Below are 18,419 nucleotides of genomic sequence, written 5' to 3' on the forward strand. Positions count from 1 at the left end.
TCAACTTGGTGAGCCAAAGCCAATATGGTGGAGGTGCCCTAGAAGATGCTCACGCTCACATTGAGAGGTTCATCTGGAATTGCAACACTTACTGGGTGAACAATGTTCCGGCGGATGCAATTCGGTTGAGCTTGTTTCCATTTTCTTTGAAGGATGCAGCGCAGGAATGGCTGAATTCACAACCTCAAGGGAGTATCACTACTTGGGAAGACTAAGGAGAAAAAATCACAACAAGGTTCTTCTCAAGAGCCCTTTTGAGGAAATTAAAAAAACACATCATGACTTTTGTGCAAACCGTTGAAGAGAATCTCTATGAAGCTTGGGAGCACTTCAAGAAGCTCTTGAGGAAATGCCCTCAGCACAACCTCACCCAAGCTGAATTTGTTGCAAATTTTTATGATGTTCTACAATTATCTTGGCAGTTTGGTTTGGACGCGGCTTCTAATTGTGAGACCCAAGTTTTTAAGCTTAGAGTAAATTGATAAAATTTCTATTCACGATTAGTTTCGATGTAACGTGAAGGAAAACTGAACAAGTTTTCATCAAATGGAATGAATTTATGAAGGAGATAGTTCAGGGAAAGGCTAAGGATAACATTATAATCGATATAAGTTATAGTGCAAGTGATATTCGCTTATACCTAGGACAAGAGCGTTAGTAAATGACTAATTTACTCTTAAAGGCACGATAGAAACTAATTCCAAAAATCTTCAGAGGAATGTTAGAATTTCTCTTAATCTTTTCCATGACAAGCGTTTCGATACGAAACCCTGGAATGTACGAACGTCCGAATCTAATTCTCGGAAGTTTGCCGAAACTAAATCCCCGATAGCTCAGGAACCTTAATATAAACTGTCGATGAAGACTTTTTCTATTCGGAGCTTCAAACGAAGATTCCACACACATAGACCTATTTCTTTCGATGTTTCTAATCTTTCTTCAGAAAGAAGTTTTCTCATCCGACATCAACTGCAAAAAGTAGTTTTTCGGGTTAAATCGATTAACATCGACTTTGGATCGTTTGCCTTAATTCCAAGAAACCTGTTTCGAGTTCTGGAATTCTGTCGCCAGAACCAATCTTAGAATTCACAGAGGAATGCACAGGGAAAATCAGAATCGCGAAATTTTCATTTTCCCGCGTTTTCCATAAACTATAAATAGCTTGAAAATCAAAAACTTCATCACCACCATCAACACCAAACCCGCGAGCTTGAGAGGAGAAGGGGAGGAAGTGATTTTCGTCGTTTCTTGCCTGATCGTTGCACCGACAGTTACTAGGCGAAGACCTCGAGGTATAGATGCTATTCCTTACCTCTGATCGTCAATTCTGTCGCTTTTCTCTATGTCTTTCTGTGGTCAAAGTTTCGAGCTTTTTGTAAAACTGTCCAAATAACTTGATTTCTCTGTCTAAACCTATTCTCTACTAACCCAAGAGTACTTCTTGCGGATTACATTTCGCCGAATCTCGCCGAATCGCCGCCGAGCTTCAACTATGCTCAAAAACCCATTTTTCGGCTAAAGTTTCGCCCTTTAGACTTAAAACCCTCGACTGAGCTTAGCGCCAGTAGGATTAGTTGTCATAAACTTCGTTGGTGACGTCCCCATCCAATTTGTTTTTCAAAATTCCAATTTTGAATTTCCGAGCTAAAAACACTTACCAAAAGCGTCAATCCGATAATTTTTCCGAGCTTTAATTCGCCTTAGTTATGACTTATGATAACCTAGGAATCAAGTTTGATCGAAGAAAAAGCGCCGGACACATTTGCATGTGTGTGGCCGAGAGCACCTGAATGGGGGGAGGAAAATTTCTCTTTTTCGAAAACTCGTCTTATCGCGTTAGATTATCGTACTTCGGAGTTTATAATGCTTCGTGTAACCTTAGTAATTATTGTTTGCTGAGTTTCTGACTAATTCTGATTGAATTATGTGATTTTGCTCTAAGGTTCGTTTGAGGAATTCCGTGGAGCGGAAGGAGGAAATCGTGAAGGAACGCTGCAGGATCGCACTGGAGGAACTACAGGTGAGGGCTACTCACTGAATACTAGCTAATGCTTTAGGTGTCGATGAATTCGACTTGATTTATTGTTTATGCACTTGATTGTGACTGACTGGGAAATGTTTTCTGAAGGCTTCGGCCGAGTGAACTAATTGAGACGTGTGTCTCCGTTTTCTAGGGCTTCGGCTGACATTGTAGATTATTTATCGCTTGATTTGTTATTGATATTGATTTACATGCTATGTGCTAAATGGTTAATCTAGGATGTGTTGATATTGATTTACATGCTATGTGCAAAATGGTTAATCTAGGATGTGTTGATATATGTGCCATGACTGTTGGATTGTGTTAATTTGATTAGGCTTAAATAACCTTTTGGTCCTTGAAATTGTAAAGGGAATCAAATCTGGTCCTTATAAAATTTCCGCATCAAATTGGGTCCCTAAAATTATTTTTTTAATCTAATTAACTCCTTTTGCTCAATTTTGACCGGTCAACAGTCCAGTGGCAAGCCTAGTCAGCTAAGGACGGCCACGTGGATTTTTTCACATCAATTTTAGTCCCTTAAAAAGTATTTTAATCAATTTTAGTTTCTGTTCTTCCACCTTCATGTTCTTCCACTTTCACCTTCTTCCTCTTCCTCCATAACTCAAATCACATAAATTCAAAAGGAAGAACAAGGTGAATGTGATAAACATATAGTTTTTTTTAGGGTTTTGAATTTCTAGGTTTAAGGATTTCAGTTATGGAGGAAGAGGAAGAAGGTGGAAGAGGAAGGTGGAAGAACAAGGACTAAAATTGATTAAAATAATTTTTAAGGGACTAAAATTGATGTGAAAAAAGTGCATGTGGCCATCCTTAGCTGACTAGGCTTTCCACTGGACCATTGACTAGTCAAAATTGAGCAAAAGAACTTAATTAGATTAAAAAAACAATTTCAGGGACCAAATTTGATGTGAAAATTTTACAGGGATCAAATTTGATTCCCTTTACAATTTCAAGGACCAAAAGATTATTTAAGCCATTTGATTATGCAATTACACATATATCTGTTGTACGTCAGAGTGAGGATAACGGGCAGTTATGTCACACTCATCATGAGATATTAGGAAAGTTTGACGGGACGAACGGAGGTTCGGGCCCTTATTAATATTTTAGTGGATCGAGACCTTCTCTGGGAGTTACTTGGGATTATGAGATCTTTTAAACTCATAAGATTACAGATAAAACTAAATGGAAACTATTTTACAAGGAAAATTCATAATACACTAAACAACCACTGAACCCTTTAAATAATGATAACAATCTCAGATGAAAGCTTAGGGTTTGGATATTAGTTTTGGAAAATGAGAAGTGTCGCCGAATCCAAGTTTTGAGGAAACTAATAAGTTTCTGAGTATGTTGATACTCTTTTGCTCGATGAGCAGTTTTATTGTTTGGCTATCTAAAAGATAAGCCGGGAAATTAATAAGTTTCTGAGTATGTTGATACTCTTTTGCTCGATGAGCAGTTTATTTGTTTGGCTATCTAAAGGATAAGCTGGGGAACTATAAGTCCCAAGTACATTGGTACTCTTTGCTCGCTGAGCAGTTTTTGACCATCGGAATTAGATGAGTCGGATGACTCGAGAAGTCATCATGAGTGATTGCACTCTTTTTTTTATAATTAATTGTCTTTTGTCGCAGAATCGACATTAACCTTAGGGTATTCTTTTTAAAGACAATTAGTTAGCTAGAACATGTGACGACGTGACGAGTGAGGTCGGAGACGTTGTTTGGCTAATCACGTTGCATTCATTCACACATTTTGAGGTTTATACACGGTGGGATGCCGGACCTCGGTGGATTCCAAAATGGTCATAAGACCCGGATTTTCACATAAGAACACTGCGGTGATTCTTAGTAGCAGAGGGAAATGGAAGGCCTGCGGGTATACTGCTGATCTGACTACATTTTGTTTGGTGTAAGAGACGCCCGAGCGGAAATGGTCCCACTATGGCCGGTGATAGGACTGACTCGTTGGTTTCCATCCTTCCGGATTGCATCTTGTTCCTCGTCATGTCATTCATGCACCATGCATACTGACTTAGTTGCCAAGTTTGATTATTACTTGTTAATCTTACTTGATATATGTTATTTGTCAGTTATTATCATTTACATTCGATTGGAACATATACAATTTACAATGCTATCACAAACTTCTAAGCCTAAGTAGCTATCCCTTAAACCTTATATACTGGGTGTATTACTTATGTAATTCTTTGAGTTGACTCTCGCATCTGCTGTTTGTGTTTTGGCGGACTACGCCCATTGCAGATATCCATGGCAGATTGGTTTACGATGGTTTACTCTTCGGGGGGGACTAGGTTTGAGATGCTTGATCAGGAGATCCCCGGCTCATGGGTGGTCGACCCCGCTGGCCACAGAGCGATCTACTCGAGGAGAATAATGGAGGATCGTGTTGACAGTCTGGGACATTTGACGGAGGGAGTACTGAGGCGTTACACTGTCAGCTTTAACCTGCCACCCGGCGTGCACTTTGGACCCGGTGTAGGAGCACCACCACCACCGTCGTCTTCTGACGACGAGGACCCCTCAGAGGAGGAGCCTGTGGGAGGGACTTCATCGTACTCTAGCTCACCTACTGTTGCTGACGACTTTGGATCGGGTCCCGGACCCGCGAGACCAGCCCAGGAGCATGTTGCAGTAGCGAGAGAGGGGATGGTTGCAGACATTGACCTAGTCGTCCTGGATTCTGATTCAGACGACGATCATGCCAGTATGTAGTTGGGAGTGCTGGGGTGTACTCTTCTGGACAAGATTAGGGTAGGAGTAGCGTTATAGCTCTGGTCGTCATGTTCTCATTTTGGGGCAGGGTAGGTCCCCGACCATTAGCTTTTTGTATGGTTTTCTTTATGGAAATCACAGAGAGTTGGTCAGACTAGGAGGTCTTGTTTAGGCCATTTTGGGCTGACCTACTTTCGTTTTGGAGGACTGTATTACGAACACTTGACCTTTTATTTTGGTTTGTACATATTTGCCCACGGGCACTACTTTCGATTACTTTCCCGTCACTGGAGGATACTCGTGACGTGGCTTACTACTTACAGCGGGGGCTGTAAATATATTGTACATTAGTTATGTTTATCTTTCGCTGTAGAGTCTTAATTTCGACAAGTCTTTAATTTTATTATTTAAACAAATCGAAAAAAAAATATTCACGTTTTTCCGCTTTATTTTCTTTTTGGTTACAAAAGTGACGCCACCGAAATCGGGGTGTTACACTAATGTAGAGTTCGATGCTCTTCCCCCACAAGCGGGGTATGACTTAATAGAAAAGCTGGCAGCGAGAGCCATGAACTCTGAAAATGATCGCCAAACCCGAAGGAGTATATTTGAAGTTGAAGCTTACGACAAGCTCTTGGCCTCCAACAAGCAAATTTCCGAACGAATGGCGGAGATTCAAAATCACATAAAGGCGACCAATTTGGTTGGTGCTACAGTAGTCAAAGTGGAGTGTGTGGCTATTGGAGGGCCTCAAGTTAGTGATTTTGTACCATGACTAGTCAATGTTTCCGAGATCAAATCTCTGGACTATCTCACCAAGACCAAGAGCAAGTTGGTGAAAATGGTGGCAAGAAGAGCTTATAGGATTTATTGGAGAGCTTCATCAACTGCACTGTGAGAAACTATAAGAACGAAGAGGCGACTATCAAGAACTAGGAGAGTCAATTTGGCCAGCTGGCCAAGCAAATAGCCGAGATACCTCAAGGTAAGTTTTCTCCCGATTCTTTAATCTTATGTAAACAAGAAAATTCTGCTGTTGTTACCACTAATGTAACATCCCACACTCTAACCAATCAGGTGATGATCGTTAGTCGATGAAACCCTAGAACAAGGAATGAGCTAGGATTAGAACCCTAACTAAACCTGAATTAGTACAAATATATATATATATATATATATGTGACTTGATTTTCTATACACAATATACGATGCAACGGTAGAAAGTCGGTGTGACGATTAGATCGAACCAACAATCAAAAGTACCAAAGACATGGTCGTCATGACTCCCATTTAGATGAATAATTCGAGTAGATGAGGATAGAAAGTTACTCTGATCGAATCTCTTGATAGTAAAGATACACTGTCTCAGATCGATAGTTAGACCAACGAACCAAACCCTAGTATACAATATGTGTTAGTATTAGGCATTCATAGGGGAAATACACTACTAGAAAACCCTTAGTAATCAGAAATGATGAAGCATAGTAGCCAATTTGTCCCGACTTGAAGACAGAATAAAATAATTGACCAACCGATGCCCTAGGTTACTCTTAATCCATGATGACACACTACTATTCATCAATAGTAAGCTCCATGATGACTCCTAGTTCCCATAAACCCCTCCTGAATGATGCCTGGACGTGTTTAGACCTGGAGCAGCTTATGGAGCCTTGTGATAATCAGGTTGCATGCAATTCCATAGGTGGTGCAACTTGGGTAAGCCCTTAATCTTGATTTGCTTAATTTAGCCACATACAACTTATAAAATGGTACCATTCGAACCCTTTGAGCCTCAGGAATTCCATTCCAACACTTAGTTCCCTCAGATAGTGCCTAGAGAGCTCAGAGTGAGTAAGAGATCGAGAAGAGCTTCACAAGCTTCTTCTCTTCGATTCTCATTATACACAGAGAGTTAGAGTGTAATTTTTTGTCCAATGAGTTTTGAGAGGGTGAGGATTTGATCTGGGTAGGTTTTGGGAAGTTTTCAGCAAGGGAAACTCAAAAGCGAGAGCAACCTGCAACTCCGGCGAGCGTTTTCCAGAATCCGGCGAGAACTCCGACCTGCAACTTAACTTTCCTCGCACTCCAGACCTTCATAGCCGCACCCATTGGTACCAAACTCATCACCATAACCTGTAGATCAAGTTCTAGTGCCCAGAACACCACGGCTGTGACGATTTGGACAGCTCCGATCGTCTTCTCCGACGAAATTCATCTTCTCCGGCGAAGTGAGTTTCTGTAACTCGCTTATTTTAGCTCGTTTTCGATTCAAAATTGATCCTTAAGCATGCTAGAGTACTTTTAGGAAGCTTTAGACTAGTTTGGAGCCTCGAATCATCACGTATTAGTGGAACCAATATTTGAATTTTCAAACTCGAGCATACTATCGGGTTGAGCTTCAGGCCTCGAGTTAGAGTGCCAAATTGATTAGTTTATGCTTCTGGAACATGTTAGAGCCTTTTAGGATAGGTAGAAATGATGGTAGAGCTTTGAGGTGAAAAACCCCAATTTCACCTCTTGGCCTATTCAAAAACTAGCAAATTGAGGTAGTTACAGTGCTTAGATGCTTCTGAAAATGTTTTAGATGAGCTCAGAACGTGGAAAACTATAGGAAAGGAGTATCAAAAGTTAATTTTGGCTTAGTTTGTGAATTTCTTAATTTCCAAGTAAGCTTAAGCTTAGTGAAGTTTTAATTAAGTAGGATTAAGCTTGATTTGGCATAATCTGACCTTAGGAGACTGATCTGAAGTTATTAAGGACTCTAGGATGATCGGAAGGTTCAATAATAGTGACCAGAACCTTAGGAATTAAAAATGAACTTAGAAAATGACTAAGTGAAGTTAAGCTAGAATAATTAGCTTAATTAAGTGATTCTGAATCTGATTATGTGTTAGAATTGCTAGAAATAAAATAAGTAATGTTCAGAAGTCAGTAGGTTAAGTTGTGGATTAAAAAGGTTAGGTTAGTAATTTAAGGAATAAGTGATTTTAGCAAAGGAAAATGATTTAAGTAGTAAATTAAGTAAGAATGTTTAGAATTGATTGAGGGTTTAGTAGTTGACAAATTAGAGTCATATTAATAAAATGAAAGTCATAACCAGATCAGAAAAGAGGATTAATTAACCTAAGGGTATAGGTCAATTGAAAAAGAGAATGAAATAATTTATAAGTTAGCTTAATACTTTAGCAAAATGGATTTATAATAACCCTAACATAATCCATGATGCAGAGAGTGAAGGCTCAGGCTCTCGAGACCAAAAACCATTGAGTCACAGGAAAGGCGATAAAGTATACCATGGGATATGGTGATACTTAGGAAATTAGCCTAATGGCACGGATAAAAGACTTGTCTTATGACAACATAATATTAAGCATCTGAGGTAGGAGGGTATATGGACATAATTCACCGGCTTAATGTGTTATTGATACTCTATTACAAGAACTAGACCTACCTGTCACACGTTAGGAATCACCTTAGGAAGATAGCTAATATTAATGAAATCAATAGATGATAGGTGACAACCTTTTTATCAAAACAAATATAAAGAGTACATAACCATTACTGGAACGAATAAGAATTTCCTGCCTTAAAACCCAACTACCTGATCCCTTGGATCTCACCTCTAGCTTCACCGAGGTGTACTTACTCGAAGAGTAAGGTACAGATGTTTGTTTCTAGTTCGCTAGAAATCATTGAGAAGAATAAGGGGGCGATGGATGATGATTGTAAACAAATCCGCAGAGCGACAAGGAGTAGGAAATTGTTGTCACTACCACTAATACGAGTGGGAATACAGAGACGCCAATAGTGGTCTTGTTCAGAGATTAATAGACCCGGGACTTACACAGCGGTACACGTCTCATGTTCGTTCCGGCAGGACCCCTGAGGTCGGGGTTGGCATCAAGTTTAAGGCAAAGAGTTGAGTTGTGTATTTCTGTCTGTGAGCTAATGAGCGATCATGTCCGGTAAAGAGTGGACTGTAAGGAGTTTCCATGTTCCTAAGACGACTTTCCGAAGTTTTAAAGAAGCTAAGGCTTCGGGCCCTATGAAAACATACTCATCACCTGATAAATAAAATAAAAAGGTTGGCGATGGACTCACCATTTCGTAAGGAAGTAGTGAGAGAAGTCAATTCGAAGGACGAAGGTATAAGGCGATGGAACCTCATACTATGTGTGATATTGTGTGTGCTTGTTAACATGCTTGTATTTAATAGTATGTTATCTTGAACTTTATCGTTTGTTTATCTAACGTGTAACTTGTGCAATGTCGCGTTTGACTCACCCTTGCATTATTGTTACCAAAAGCAGATCACAGGTTAGACGATGAGCCTCCCTCCAGTGCTCGCCATTCACGCTGACTTTCCATCCCGTACTGGCTGGTACCTTGAACCCAACACCGGGTTCTGCTTTTACACTGGACTAACTCTGTTATGGTGCAGGGTACCCGGATCCGACGAGCTTGGCTATCTGGTGACTATCCCTCTCATGTTTTCATCATATATGCTGAGGCATGCTAGGAGATTCCGACCGCCCGTTCCCGATCCGCCGTCACAGCCTCAGCTGAAGGTGGATCCAGCGCCTCATACTGGAGTAGGCCCCGATCCGCGTGTTGGTGTGGTTCCCGTGCCCCAGGAGGAGCCATATTGAGCAGTGCCGATCCAAATCAGGAGCCTGCAGGAACTCTTTGCGCCCGGTCAGGCATCCCGAGAGTCAGTAGGTTCTCCACCCTGGAGGACTGCACTGTGCCTCAGAACTACAGCTAGGAAGAGGATGCCCGGATCTACAGACAACGGTTCGTAAAGCCCGATTGATTGGGAGAGAGGGTACCTATTCCAGTGTCGAAGGAGGGAAGCAACGGTGACATGGAGGAGGGTCCTGAGGAGGAGGAGATTGGGGGATGAAGCTGACTAGTCCGATGATAGTTCTTATTAGTTTCTTAATTAATTAAGTTTTTATTTTAATGATGCCTTGTGGGGGGATGTGTACACCCTCACTTGAACACTCTCTTGATTCTTTCATTTGAACTCTGTAGTGGCCTAGGCCACGCATGCTATGTGTGTGATGCTTTGTTTGTTGCTAACTTGCTTGTCTTAGGTATACAGTCATCTATCTGAAAAGTTAGAGGGGAACTCTTCGACCGGAAACAGTCGTAGTGGTCTCTGAATCGATGCATGATTAGGATTGGTAACACTACCACACACAAAAAAAAGGGTCGCTCGTTCATAAGTGATAGGAGTTGGACGGAGACGTCACTTGTGGAAGAGGGACGCCACAACTAGGAGTGGGAGAGTGTTACTTGAGACAAAAAAACAAGTTAAGGGAGAGAAAAATGAGAAAGTAGAGCAAAACGATGAGGGTGTCACTGAGAAGAGAATGAGTGAACCGGTGAAAGCTAGAGTTGTGAATACTCCTTCTCCTGAACTCAGCAAGATTCCATTCCCCAAGGCTTTGGTTAAAATAAATCTGGATAAACAGTTTTCTAAGTTTTTGGAGGTTTTAAAGAAACTCCCCATCAATATTCCTTTTTCTGAAGCCTTGGAGCAAATGCCAATCCACGCTAAGTTCATGAAGGATATCCTAAGTAAAAGAAGGAAGTTGAGTGAGGTTGATGAAACTATCATGATGACCGAGGAGTGTAGTGCCATTTTGCAAAGAAAATGCCTAAGAAGAGAAGGGATCCTGGGAGTTTTACTATCCCAGTGGAGATTGAGGGGTTGACTGTTGTTGAAGCCTTGTGCGATTTAGGAGCGAGCATCAACTTGATGTCGCTTAGCATGTTTAGGAGGTTGAACTTAGGTGAGGTTACCCCAACTATGATCTCTTTGTAAATGGCGGATAGATCCCTAAAAATGCCTTATGGGATCATTGAGGATGTTATGGTGAAGGTGAATAAGTATGTGTTCCCTGTTGATTTTGTGGTGCTAGACATGGAGGAGGATGCAAATATTCCTCTCATTCTTGGCCAACCCTTCTTAGCCACTGGTAGGGCTAAGATTGATGTTGATAAGGGTCAGCTCATTCTTAGAGTCGGTAAGGACAAGGTCAGGTTTTCGGTTTTCAATCCTACTTCGCAAACTAACCTTAATGATGATTTTGTTTGTGATATGATCAAAAGCTTGTCCATGTCTTCAAGGGAGACCCCCAAGGTAAGTGAAAAAGAAGTTGAGCTTAGCCAAGCTCTCATCAAGCTTGTTAGTGAAAACAAGTATGGGGGGTCAAAAGATGAGAATTTCCAAGCCCACATGGCCCGATTCATTCAAGCTAGTCACCTTGTGAAGATGGAAGGTGTGACTAGTGATGAGCTCAAGATTAAGCTCTTCCATCACTCCTTGAAGGGAGGAGCAAGGATTTGGTACGATGGTTTAGATAATACCCTCTCTTGGGAGGAGTTGTTCCAAAGGTCTTGTGCGAGGTTCCTACCTTGCACATGTGGAAGAAAGATTGATGGTAAGGAATTTCCTTCCTAGCACCAAAGGAAGGAGTGCCCAAGTCTTGTTTTATTTTGCTTGTTCGGTTGTTACATTTTTCAGGGAGAGAGAGCATTCTACTCAATAGTGAGAGGCGGTATTGTAGCCTCCGTGCTTGACTTGGAGAGGAGGTGTATCTCTTTCCTTTAAATTAATTCATGCATTTTTAGCATATTTTCTCTTTGTAGATCTTCATTTTTTTTTTTAGTTTGATCATGCATTGTTTAGTTAGAGCTGTTTTTGGGTCTTTACTTCCCTAAACTCACATGTTTTTGCCCATAGTTATGCTCTTGTACTTGTGCGGTGTTGAAAATGCTTTTGTGAATACTTATGTTGTTGTTTTTGGGGATGATGAAGGTATGAAAAACGGTAGAAAGGGGGGGGGGGGTTTGAATAACGTTTTCAAGATAAAGCTTCCACCTTAAAGATTTTGACAAATCTTTCGAGAACTTAAGTGCTAAAGATAAGAGATAGAAAAGCACACAAGGATTTTATCCTGGTTCACTTGATAAATCACTCAAGCTAATCCAGTCCACCCGTTAAGGTGATTTCTTCCTTCTTAGAATGAAGGCAATCCACTAATCAGGTAAGAGTTACAACTGCACTTGAAACCTACAAGTGACTAACAATTACACTGAGTTAGCTCACACTAAGATTCACTCTCTTAGTCTTCTCTAGGATCCGATCAACCTTGATCTCCTAAAGGAAAACTATACAACTGTATATGAAGTTCTTGTTTACAAAGAAAGTGCTTCTAAAAAGCTTATAGTAAACACAAAGAATTTCAGATGAAAGAAAGCTTAGAAGAATTTGAATTTGTCTTGCGCATATGTGAATGCTTCTAGCCGCTTCTTTCAGTCTTCAGCCTCTTTTTATACTCCAAGGATTAGGGTTGAACGTTGCATGGGAAATGCTACCGTTGGAGGGCAGTTCTTGAAAATCCAGCTTCTGCTGTGTCTGAGACTGTTAGGTAGGTCGTCAGGAAGGTACAATTGCTTTTGTACTTGGATAGCGACTTGACCTTTAAACCTAGGAGACTTCTGATCAGGGGAATGCTTCATATTGGGACTTGTGAAGCCGGTTGATCAGAGTCAGAGGGAAAGCACAGATCCTCTGATCGTTGTATCTTCTGATTCTGAACTCAGAGGGAAGTACATGGTCTTCAGAGTATCTTGCTTCTGGACATCAGAGTTTCCACTATTCAGCTTCTGGATCTTCAGAGTCTTCTACACCATCAGAACATCTGAACCTTCAGTGTTTCTTGGTTATCAGACTTTCTGGATCTTCAGAACTTCTAGTGACTGAGTCCACATCAGAGTTTGTATAACTTCAGAGCTTATGAAGCTTTTCCACTGTTCATACTGAACATGGTGAATGCGAAAGCGTTTCTTGGGACACTCTTTAAGCACAGTGCTTCTGATTAGTGTGACATTGAATAGAGGTCAGAGCCTGTAAATAGCACACTCAGAAAAACACGTTAGAGTACCACAATTGTTCATATCAAAAGGTTAACTTGTAATCATCAAAACATAGAGTTGTACTACTAGATCAAAACTTGATCTTACAATCTCCCCCTTTTTGATGATGATAAAACTAAGATTTTTGATGAACAATTCTTAAACAATAAACTGAATTCACTCAGAGTTTAGGGATATAGAATCAGACTTATCCTGATGTGAATAGTTTATCTTGCTCAATCTGAATCCAAGTCACAGCTTGATTCTGAGCATAGCTCCCCCTGAATCTAAGACTTAATGAAAACGTTAGAAATGTCTGGATTCTGAGCTGAATAAAAATATAAGAGTTCAGAGTGAAAAACTTATGACATAGATGAAAATTGAGTAATCAGAGCGCATAAGTAATCAGAGTCAACAGACAAGGTATCAGAGTCTTGGGTATCAGAGTCAAACTAAAATCACTTCAGAAGAAGTGAAATGTATTCCTTGTATTTGCCCAGTGACACATCTATGGTCATAAAGGTGGAACTCTTAAATTCTCCAAAAGAAAAAAATAAATCACACTAACACATCTTACACATCAAAAACTGGGTTTACTCCCCCTTTTTGTCATAAGCAAAAAGCTTGGGGTGTGAAAAACTTAGCGTGAAGTACAAGGTACTCCCCCTTAGAGAAGGTCTAAGTTTTAATAAAAACGATGCAAGAATCAGAGTTAGGCGAATTAAAGAGAAGAGTTAGTGCAAAAGAAGAACGTTTACCACCGGCCAAAGGAGTAAAGATAAGGGTCAGTTACCAAGAACTTAACCTCGAGAAACTGTAGGAGCATTAACTTTCAGAGAGAAAGTGAAGCCTATATAAAGCGATGGAGAATAGGGTAAGCTTCACAACTCGAACAATACCATAAAAAGAGAAATGGCATCAAACATGATCGCACTAGAAGAGCTGAGAAAGAAGGCCTTTGAGGAGGACTTGTTCCTCAATATTAGGCATCCAGAGGGTACAACAACCATCTCAAAGCTAACACGGACACTGCTGGAGGAGGACCTGCGTCTAGAGTTGAAGAAAGACTTGCGGGAATTCCTTGCCTTCGTGGAGGAAGTGCAAGAACTCAGCCAACTTGAACTAAAGCTGCTGGAAGAGAAACAAATTATAGAAAAGAAGCTCAAGACTTCAGAAGAAATTCTGGAGAGGGATGAGCAGATTGTCAATCTCAACAACATCCAGTTTTCACTGGATCGTCTGGAGAAGGAGAGGTCAGAGCAGCGCCAGGAGTGCGGAAGAATGAGGAGGGATCCTCTATTCTAGGATTTTAGGGAAAAAGAAAAAATGTATGATGTAAACGCAGTATATTATGAATAAAGAAAATTTTGCAAACATAATGTCAGATATATATATGTATGATGTGCAAAAATAAATAACGAAAAGACATAACAGAATAATAAAATAAAAAAAACTTAAAGAAAATAAAACTAGGGTAAGAAGAAGAACGAAGAGATCCTAAGACTAGGGTTTAGCAGATCGACGCAGAAGTTCCATCATCATTTCCTTCATGTCTATTAGCATTAACTCATGAGTATCAAGACGTTGTTCCATGATGTCGAGTCTGGACGAGCTTGATTGAGTAGAACTGGAAGGAACATTCTGAGCAGCTTGAGGAGCTGGAATGGAAGCAGAAGCAGCAGGAGTAAACACTACTGGTGCAAGTGCTTGGCATCTAAGAGCTTCAGCCTCAGCTTCAAGTCGTTCTGCCTCTAATCTGGCTTGTTCAGCTTGAGCTGCCGCTTGACGTGCAGCTTCTTCTGCTTGTTCTTTCTTTCTTTTGGCTTCTTCAATAGCTTCAAGTAGCTTCTGTCTCTGTTCTTGTTCATGAAGAGCCACCCTTCTAGCAAACCTTTGCTTTGCAGCCTCGATCCTCTGACTTCCCTCTGCATTCAGGAGCTGCATCATAACTAGAACTTGAGCCACTAGCCAAGTGCTCAGACTGTTCCACTCTTCAGCCACATATTCAGCATTCTCGCTTAGGTCAGTCTGACCTTGCACATTGCGTAGCATCAATGAAGCTTCATGAAGGAAAATATTGATGCACTCAGAGAGAGATGTGGGTCGGAGGTGAGTGTAAGGAATTATAGAGAGGTTGGTTTCAGGAGAGGCTGGGTGATTGATGCTATGAGCTTCAGAGGCACCTTGTGGAGAGCCAATGTTAAAGGATTGAACATGATGTTCAGAGGTTCCAAGGTGAGGTTCTGAAGTGTCAACCAGAGGATTTGGTGATCTAACCGAAGAGTGATTAGACACAGATTGTTCTGGTTCGGGTTCTGGTTGAACTGGCTCTTGTGGGTCAGGGGCAGGTTGAACTTGTTGAGCCAAAGGGTCTGCCTCATGTAAATGATTGGCCAAGATAGGTTCATCTGGGTCTACTGGACGTTCAGGTCTAGGGCTAGGATATCTCCTAGGGCTTGGACAAGTGAGATAATACTCTTCTAAGGTAGACACCTTTTATTTTCTGACCTCCATGAATTTTCTAATGGATTCAGAGTTATTGGAGGGAGAAGAGTCAGCAACATTAGTTGGGAAGGATACAGGTGTATAGGCTGTGGAAGAGTCTGTATCAGTGGTTCTGGGAGCCAGACGTTCTGATGCTCTTGGGACAGAGTGATCAGAGGTTCTGGGTCCAGGTTCTGTTTGGTTGGGCTCTGGTTGCTCAGGGATGATGGGTTCAGAAGTTAATGGGTTATACTGGATGGTGATGGGTGAGGTTGGTTCATCTGGCCTAGATGGTTGGTTCTGGAGCAAATTCCAGAGAGGTGCTTCAGTTGGAGAAGGTTGGAAAAATGAAGACCTTGGGGAATGTGGTGGAGAGGTGGTTTGTGCAACTGGTTGGGACTCAGGAATGGGAGTGAGTGGATTTGAAGATTGTTTGAGCATGGTTGAGATGAGGAGTGCATCAAATAAATTCAAATCATCATCAAAAGCAACTGCAGACTTACTTGATTGTGCTGATGATCTTGTCACTCTGGCAGGAGTTTCAATCCTTCTGATCACTTCAGCAGCTGGTTCCACCCGGGTAGGCTTCACCACTATTCTGACCTGCTTCTTCTTCTTCTTGGGAGAAGGAGGACCATCCTCATTATCACCATCATCATCATCATCTGGTTTGCTGATTTCATCATGTTTTCTCTTAGATTGACCAGCCTTCTTCCCTTTGGTCAGAGGGACATCTGATTCCTTAGAGGATTCTTCGAGGATCATCTTCCTCTGAACCTTCTTCTTGAGAGGAGAATCAAGCTCTGGTGCAGGAGGCAGCATTCTGTAGAATTCATCAACATCAATCTCAAAGCCTTGATTCCTCAAATCCTCAACAAAGCACCTGATTGCTTCAGGGTTGTCTGCCTGGGTCCACATAGGAAAGTCATTCAGAGGGACTCTCCTTTTTCTGATTTCAGAGGATGTGTCTTCATGGGCAGGAGCAATCTTCTTCTTGACCAGACCCATTTTCTTCAGAGAATTTGCAGTGAAGACATCACTGACAATGGTGGTCAAATCCTCTACGCATCCAGCATTGACCAGATCTTGAATAAGGCCACTCTCAATGAAGAGATCAGACAGCAATCTCCCAAAAGGGATATACTTGATTGCGGACTTGATGGAGGCAGTAGTCCTTGACTTCCGGATACATTCCTTCAGGTATGAGAGCAAGAAGAAAGGGAGGCAGAGTTTCCTCTTGTCTTGGATGAAGACAAGCATTGCCTTCTGGCAGAAGTTGATGTAATCTGGGGAACTGCCCTTTGGCCTCTGGTTGATGCAGTTCGGCAGAATCTTGTGCCAGATTCTGAGCTTGGGATGAAGATCCATCACTTAGTAATTAGTCTTGCCCGGTTTGTAGTTGGTGTACAGGGCCTAGTTGGTCTCATCCTTCGTTTTGGGTTTCAGCTTCGATTCAGTGAATTGGAATCGATACGCACGAGCAGTTTCTGCACCCAGCAGATTCACGAATGACTTCTCTGTAATTATGATCTTCCTTCCAAGAATATGAGATACCACCTGAGTATCATCGCAGTCGGCATGCTTCCAGAATTCCTTGATCAGTTTGTCATACACCGGTCCTCGAAGCCTGTTGAAGTAATTTTCCCAACCTTGAGCTTGGACTTCAGGACGAAGATCATACCCATTTGTAGTAAGGTTGTCGAGGTCGAATCTCCATTCTGCCAGTACTTGAAGTTCCTCAGGAGCATATACGCAGTGAAAGGCACAGCCCCGTTCTGCAATCGGGATAATCTGCTCTTGAGCTTGATCTTGAACAGGAGCTTCAGGACCCAATTGGCCTGTAGCTTGACCAACTACCATATGAGGGAACTGGGTTGCATCTGCAGTATCTCTTCTGGTTTGTCTCACCATTGTTGGAGCGGTTGAAGGTTTTGGGTAGAAGATGAAGGTTGAAAGATGAAGAGGGAGCGAGAGAGAAATCGAGGGTAAGCGGTTTTGAAAATACAAGAGAGAGAGAGTAAAAACCGAAAGTGAAGGTGATCGTGTGTGTATAGTGGGTTTTGACAAATAACCGTTGTTGATTCAAAAAGCAATTTAAAATCAACGGTTGAAAATTAAAGATAGATAGTAACAGTAAATACACATATCACACACAGGAGAGAAGCACATCTACACGCATCATGACAGACTGTCACACGGGCACAAGGAACTATGCATCAGAGATACTGACACACGTGTTACTGTCTCAGCTTCAGAGTCAGTACCAATGGGTACACACACTCTGATTGAGTTACCTTCTGGACTAGATATCTTCTGATCTAGAAGTATCATAGTCAGAGGTTCTGATCCATCTTCACTCTGGACAAAAGTCCATGTTCAGATTTTTCAGAATAAAATTAAATCTATCCTCTGCTAAGGGCTTTGTAAAGATATCTGCCCATTGATGGTCAGTATCAACAAACTTCAGAAAAAGTACGCCCTTCTGTACATAATCTCTAATAAAGTGATACTTTACCTCAATGTGCTTTGCCCTTGAATGCAAGATAGGATTCTTACTCAATGAGATTGCAGCAGTGTTATCACAATAGATTGGGATATTGCTCTCAAGGATCTGATAATCCTCCAGCTGATGTTTCATCCAGAGCATCTGGGTGCTGCAAATTGCTGCTGAGATATATTCTGTCTCTGCAGTGGATAGTGCAATGGTTGATTGCCTCTTGCTTGCCCATGAGACTAAATTGCTTCCCAGAAATTGACAATTTCCAGAAGTGCTTTTTCTCTCGGTTCTATCTCCAGCATAATCAGCATCACAATAACCTGAAAGCTTATACTCTGATGTTTTCTTATACATCAAGCCAAGGTTAGTGGTGCCTTTCAGATACCTTAGGATCCTCTTAACAGCAGTTAAGTGGGTTTCCCTTGGATCTGATTGGAAACGAGCACATAAATGAACACTAAATAATATATCAGGCCTAGATGCAGTTAAGTATAGAAGAGATCCTATCATACCACGATAGAGCTTCTGACATACTTTACCACTAGTATCTTCTTTCTCCAAGATGCATGTATGATGCATTGGGGTCTTGGCCACTGTAGATTCCAGCATATTGAAATTCTTCAGAAGTTCTTTAGTGTACTTGCTCTGATGGATATATGTTCCTTCTGGTGTTTGATCAACTTGTATTCCCAGAAAGTACTTTAGTTCTCCCATCATACTCATCTCAAAT

General features: G+C 41.3%; 1 non-coding gene across 1 annotated transcript; it reads right to left on the minus strand.

The window, feature by feature from the left end:
• Window positions 1-260: 260 nt before the first annotated feature.
• Window positions 261-367, minus strand: LOC130727064 (small nucleolar RNA R71). Its single transcript, XR_009015104.1, has one exon. It is a non-coding gene; the product is annotated as a small nucleolar RNA R71 (small nucleolar RNA).
• Between the last annotated feature and the right edge of the window lie 18,052 nt (window positions 368-18,419).

The sequence above is a fragment of the Lotus japonicus genome, chromosome 6 (assembly GCF_012489685.1).
Source record: "Lotus japonicus ecotype B-129 chromosome 6, LjGifu_v1.2".
Classification (NCBI taxonomy): Eukaryota; Viridiplantae; Streptophyta; class Magnoliopsida; order Fabales; family Fabaceae; genus Lotus; species Lotus japonicus.